Below are 7240 nucleotides of genomic sequence, written 5' to 3' on the forward strand. Positions count from 1 at the left end.
TAAGAAAGGGAGGAGGGCCAGGAAAAGACTGACAGGAGCCTCAGAACTCGGCAACAAACCAGAGACAGAGAAAGACAGACATGCATAAGAACAGACAGACAGACTCTCCATGGGCGCTTAAAATCTGAATTTAGCAATGTTCTTGATGAATCCTGAAAGTCCTGACATTTCCTGTAAATCTGAGTAATTCCCCATCTCTTCTCGCATACCTATGCAGTTCCATACATTCCGAAGCCGAAGTTTAAGCAAAAAAATTGTAAACAGTGCAGTACACCCTCCCAACCACTGAGCTCACAACCGATACATCCGGTGCTGTAGAGCAGTTTAAACCAGAAATGACACAGCCGAAGAAAACAGTTTTTGAGATTTATTGGAAACTATGCAATATTTGGGGATGCTGCCCTATCGTTGGAAAACAACATTGCGTCGGAGTTGGGTACGTTTATGTCGCTTGAAACAAATTCTAACGATGCCTGCAGTTGACTGGGGACTTGCTACGGCGAGACTCAACCTGAAGAATGAAGGCTGAGTCTCACATTGAGATATGGCTTAAGCAGCGCTGTAGAGTTGCAGCAAAATGGACCATTTGTTAAGTACTTTGAAAGGGTCAGACATTTAAAGAATCAAATTGTATTATCAGCTTAATTTTATGCATTCACACGGCATGTAATTCATGGAACTATGCTTGGAACTAGCTAGAATGGAGCTCATAGGTAAGTGAGTCACGTGACGATCAAAAATTTTGGTCTTCAGTTGGCTCTGGCCACGCCCATAGCGATGACTGTCCAATCAGCCCCATGTCTGTCTACCTGTCTGATTTATATCTATAATGTTTAGCAAGAGATTATTGTATTATCCCTCTAATCACTAATGTTTAATCTGAGAAGTGAATATGTGACTGTAGAGCTTCAGCCTGCATCCAACCAACCAGCAGCTGTTCTGTTAGCCCCGCCTCCTCTCTGCAGCCAACCAACCAGCAGCTGTTCTGTTAGCCCCGCCTCCTGTCTGCATCCAACCAACCAGCAGCTGTTCTGTGAGGTCTAAGCCCCAACCTCCATTTTGGAAAAATGAAGCCAATGTGGAAGTCCCCAAAAACTGCAGTTCCTTGAATGGCCAATTGAGGCTGGCTGCAAAAGCGAGTCATTCCTCATTCAACTCCATGTTCAAATGCCTGACTTTACAACAGAAATAAACATGTTTACAGCCTGGTTCAATTTAAAACACGTTATGGTCTATATAGCTAATTGTACCTTTCATAACTGAACTGTATGGGACATTTTATTAAGCCTTAAACTTATTATCACAGCAGCAGTAGAACCTCATTATTAACCAAAGTGTCCTGCACATTAATCGAATTAAAGGTTAAAGTCCAGCTGAACCCAAAAATTACTTTTTTATTTTATTTTAGTTCAAATACCTGGGTATGCAGTGCACCTATTTAATAATGTATGCAAAAAAAATCACAAAAATCGAATTTCTTTCGTTTTTCACACTTTTTCACATCAAAAGTTCATTTTTCAAGATTTCATTCATAACAGTAATCTACAGTTTGCTGACGTCACCTAGTACTATCAAATTTCTACCCCATTTCAACCAATCATATCACGACATGGCAGCTGTCAATCAAATCTTCATTTGATTGGCGGGCGGGCAGCACCCATGCATTGGATTGTCCGCTCGTTCCGCACAGAAGTAGCTGGCTGCCTGGTACTCGGTGGATCCCACTCGCGTAGCACGACAACACGCTGAATCCCACTCGATTGGGGGTGGAACACGCCAGGATTGGCCAATGCCAAAGCCAGTCCCCAGAATTGTCAAATCAAATCATCGACACCGTATATGGTCCGCCTCTCAACCCTGTCATCTCAGACAAGATTTGTTTTCAGTCTCCGACGCTCGCGCTAGTGCATTCCGTTCCGGTTCACTTCGACTTAAGATATATAATTTAAAACTTTAGTATTTTTTTTTATACTTAGAACACACAAAAATAGCATTTGTTACATGTCCCTGCTCTCTAACACTACATTCTACCATGAAATAAAATCCTTCAGATTTTTTTGATTCATTGTCGTGTGACTTTAAATAAATTGTTTTCATAAAATACAGAATGTTTTATTTACATCAGAATGACAAGTCATCACTAAAGTCCACAAACAGGACCCTGGCATAGGTCCTGCCTGCAGTGTCCAGGTGTACGAGGATGGATTTGACTTTATGGTCAAACTGAACCTTAAGATGTTTTTACATGTTTTACTTTTAGTGTTGCCAGATCAATCAAAACCAGCTCACAAGTTACTGTGGTCACGCCGATGAATAGATTACTGAACGGGCCAACTGGGCACAGGCCCTGGGCTCCAAGAGCTCATAATCCACTATGGACCATACAATAGATTTTTGGGACATTGCAGGCAATCAGGTTTTGCACTGACATGGGACATATAATATTATGTCAAATAAATAAATATGTTGTTTTTACAAGGAGCTTTTAAGATTAAGATGAACTTGAATAGCCACAGTAAGTAATCAGATTACAAATGAGGAATTTGACTTACTGTATGGTGCATATTTGAGGGACTGATAAAGTCCTGATTTGTGGGGGCTTTTGGGTCTCATTGAATAGGTGGATGGCAGTTGGGAAGAAACAACCAAGGTTCAGGTACTGCATTCCACTCTGTGGATTGCAGATGACATGAAACGGACCAAATTGATGATTTTGATGAGGAATGACTCCTGAAAAAAGATTTATCAGTACCTGGCAGAGGCTGGAAGATGGAGAGAGAAGAGGAAGCTGAACAGTTGTTGGTGGACTGGATGGAAGGCCAGCCAGCACCCAAGCACTGGATCTACTGGCCTGTAACTGTCCCAAAAACAAATCACTCCCAAGATGTATGTGTTGCAAATGGCCTCAGGTGTACTGACATGCATAGACTGGCAGACTGAGAACCAGGCATCCTTTCAGAGAGTGTGGAAAGTTCTGATGAAGATGTGGAAGATGAAGACTTGGAAATGATCGTGATTATTAGGTTATTAAATATGTAAAACAAAGTATGGTCAGTTTTGTGTTATTATTGTTTTACATATATATTTTTATTGTCTGTACTGTACTACTATGTACTATGTCTTGGCTCCCAGACAATTGGAGAGTGCCGCCAACATCGCCAAGAATAGAGGAGACTGAGAATGTACATGTACTGATGGAACTTATACAAAAAGTAATTCATTATTTGAAGTCCTGAATAAATTATGTGATGTGACATATGTGTCCTGGGCTTTTTTATTGACTTTTCCAAAATAAAGAAATATTTTTTCTAAAAACCAATAAGCAATATATCATTGGCTAAGTCCAGGTCAGGATAAAAACATTTTTTCCCTTCATTGTATCTCCATTTACTCTGGAATGGTAATAGATGTAGGTTTACTTACACTGGATTCATATTGCTTAGTTTGTTACCTATCGGGGAAGACCAGAAACATGCATAATAGGCCTTATGGTTCAGGAGCGATCATGATTAATTTGGGGACGTCATTTCAGGCAGGACGCCTGAAAAATATTCCCTGTAGTGTTATAAAATGGGTGATCACATCTTTTCTAGCAGTAGGGGTGTATACCTTGCTAAAAATCACTATGAAAGTTAGTCCTCCAAGATGGTACCGACCAACCCTACTGGCTCACGGCCTTAATAGGGCTGTGGGAACATAGGGCCTAATCTTGATGGGGAGGAACATTTCTTAGAAATGGGGAATGACCCCGAGGAGGGACAGCGGTAAGTAGGTCAAAGTTTAAACAATGCGCGCATGTTGGCAAATTTGAGCGGTGCGCAACACCAAGGATACTGCTGCCTCATAGTTGACCAGGATCGCTGTCCCCATAGGAAAACAATAGCAGAGCGGGCGCAGAGCTGTTTTACCACAGATCATGTTTGATCATCATCAGCCTGGTATCCAACCCCATATGAATCGCAGTTGTCATCACTCTAGGAAAAGACTGTACAAGCCGAAAACAGTTCAAAGTATTTAAAATGGTTTAATTTGATATCAGGGTATATGCAGAAATCCTGAAGTTAAATTCAATACCTTTTAAGACCTTTTTTTTCAACTTTTTTTTTTAACAAAACATGAACAAGACAAACAAATTGGCTCAGACACAAGAAAGAAAAAGAAGGAAATAAAACAAAACAAACCTACATAATATTGTCGACATTCTGCATTACGTCACGCTACCAGTCACATAAGGTGCTTATAGGTTTGTAGAAGATATTATGCCAGGGATCCCATGCAAGGGGTCCATGAGAAACCAGCCAGGCGAGTCACCCGTTGCCCCCAACCCCAGCGAGATACAGTAGGCCAGAAACGGGTCCCAAATAACTGAGAACTTCCCAAGTGAGTTGGTCCTCAGGAACCTAAGTCTCTCCATCCGTATAACAGAGGTCATATTCATCAGCTACAATTGAAAAGAGGGTGAAGAGGGGGACTTCCATTCCTTCAGGATTACTTTCTTTTAAGACCTTTTTTAAGACTTTTTCAATACCTCAATGCCACTTTCGTCGCATCAGCAATAGAGTAAATCACAAGTTTCATCACGATACAATATGATAGATTATTTGGACCAGGGATGCAAACTCACCAGAGTGAAAAAGGTGACAGATACCAAGGCAGACACAAAACCAATCAAAATCATTCAATTAAGTGCCCTATTTTGAGATCAAAAAGGTGACCGTCACCTAAAGGTGAATAGTTAGACTAGACATATCTGACTGGCTGGAGTTCGTCTGTCCAGCTAGGAAAATTTCTCTTCTGTGGGCCCTCTTAACACATTGACTGCCAGCCCTTTTTTCAATGCTGTAGGTAGGTTCTGCCAGTTTTTTTTTTGAGGATTCTGGCTCATTTTACAAGAGCCGAGGATTCTTTTCTGTTAAGACTTCGTGAACACCAATCATCTAAAAAGAACTAATAGAATGTGTGCTTTCTCTGTCTAAAAGAGTTAGTTTGTAGAGTTAGTAGTTATGTAGATATTAGCCGTTGAGTACAGCATGGTTTCAGAGATTTTCAGAGTTTTGAGATAAATGGATTTTTAGAACCACCTCACGTGCCTGTGATTATGGGTGCCCTTGGGCAAGTCTGTATACTGTATTGTGTGTGTGTGTGTGTGTCTCCAAACTCCTCCCTCCGTCTGTGCTGCTGCTGCTGGCTCCGCGGCCGTTCTCGGGCAGTCTGGATTACTGTAAAACGGGCTCGTTCGTTTCTTGAGGTGTCGGCTGAGAGCTTTGAAGAAGCTTTTGCGATTCTGGTCTTATTTATGCTCAAAGGTACTCGAGTGTGTGTGTGTGTGTGCGCGCGTGTGTGTGTGTGTGTGTGTGTGTGAAATCGAAAGCGTTTTCACCCAGCTATTTCCTTGAGAATGGCTTTCTCCCGCGGACCCGCGGCTGTTTTTGCTCGGCTTTGTCTCTGTCTGGAGAGCACTGTCGCCACTTAGCTGGTCGGTAAAATAGATTATACACATTCTCTTCCTCCAATATTGGTATAGGAGACGTAAAAGGGGTTGATCGATGTCCCACCGTCAAAAAAAAAAAATGTTTATGTAAGCCGAGATATCTCGTCCTTGGCACTCAACGGTTGGATCCTGTAAGCCGAGATATCTCGTCATTGGCACTCAACGTGTTAACTGCGGGGTGCCCCAATGGTCGATTTTGGGACCCACCCTCTTCTTACTATATATGTTGCCCCTAGGTGAAATCCTCAAAGCACAACATGGCCTTCCACTGTTTTGCAGACGATGTACAGCTCTACCTCCCCCTAAAGGCCAACAAAGGTAAGACTGCACTACATCCACTCCTTGACTGCTTAGCTGAGATCAAAACCTGGATGAGCGCCAACTTTCTTAACCTAAATGAGGGTAAAACCAAATTTTTTTTATTTGACAACGCTTCCCCTCGCTTCCTCCTCCGTCAGGAACCTTGGCGTGATTTTCGTTTTTTTTAATAGATTATGGGTGACACCGTCAATGTGGATGATGCATGTAACCTGGTGGAAACTCATCAGTGGGCTGGATACAGTGTTCATATAAGGCAAGTACTATTGCCTATGACCCGCCGAGTTGAAATATATTGTCATGTCATGGTGTCTTTGGGTCATTTATAAACTAAATTCATTCTGTTCTTTTTCTATAGATGTTTTTTCACTGCTATTTTACATTGAAGGCTTGTCTTTTCCCCTAAAAAGGGGCACGGCCTTCACGTTTTCTGAAGTACCCAGATGTGCCGGTCTGGTCTATGGGGGTCTGGACCCACGCCCATCCACTGCGTTTATTCAGGACAGATACTGCCCGGGACACCTGATTGGCTGGTCGATGTAGGCAGCAGGACCTTATTAAATAATGAATCTAACGTTACCAATAATGCATTACAGAGTGCTTCAACAACACACCTGTATGTTAATAGGTAGGCTACCTAGCTGTTAGCACGTTAGTTATGTGGCAGTAAAACGCCACTGAATGACCAGTTGATATAACTGTCAAGCAATTTGAGTCACTCTTTTTCCATAAGGCCCACCAGCTTTGATATATGTTGGCTAGTTGTTCATATTTATAACAATATTGTGGCTTTAAAAAATATATATATATTGATGCGGGGAGAGTGTCATGGCAGCTGTTCCTGGTACAGTTTCCGGTATTTCGCTCTGGACCAGACAAAGAGTTTATCAAAGAGAGGACAGTGCTGCTGTCATTGGGTTGCAGTGGAATAATCGGTGGAACAAGGTATTAGCTTCCATTTTTATCAATTTAAGTTCTTTGGCACAGAATCGTCTAAGTTCGATGATCGACACAGACAGCAACCAATCAGTTGGGGCTGAAAAATACATCACTGAATCACTGGTGGATAGACAGGCGTCCAGATCCTAATGAAGGCTTCATTTGGGCTGGTTACCAGGCTAGTTTGGGGGGCTTTAGGCATATGAACCAAGGGATTTCATCTGCCATTCATTTTTCCATAGACATTTTGTAAAATGCTTGTAAAAATAGTTTTACTTGGTCAAACCCAGGGATTCAGCTATATTTAATCAGAAGAATCTGGAGAGACCATAGAACATTTCACTCAGAGTGAAATATAAAAACATTTATTTTTTAATCCGCTATTTAGTTTTAGTTTGAGTGAAATGTTCTACGGTCTCAAAAACATGGCGAATTAAATCCCTTGGTTCTTATGCCGAACCCGGAAGAGGGCGTGACTTTGGGTGTGTGCTG

Source organism: Poromitra crassiceps (genome assembly GCF_964638095.1).
Source record: "Poromitra crassiceps genome assembly, chromosome: 10".
Classification (NCBI taxonomy): domain Eukaryota; kingdom Metazoa; phylum Chordata; class Actinopteri; order Beryciformes; family Melamphaidae; genus Poromitra; species Poromitra crassiceps.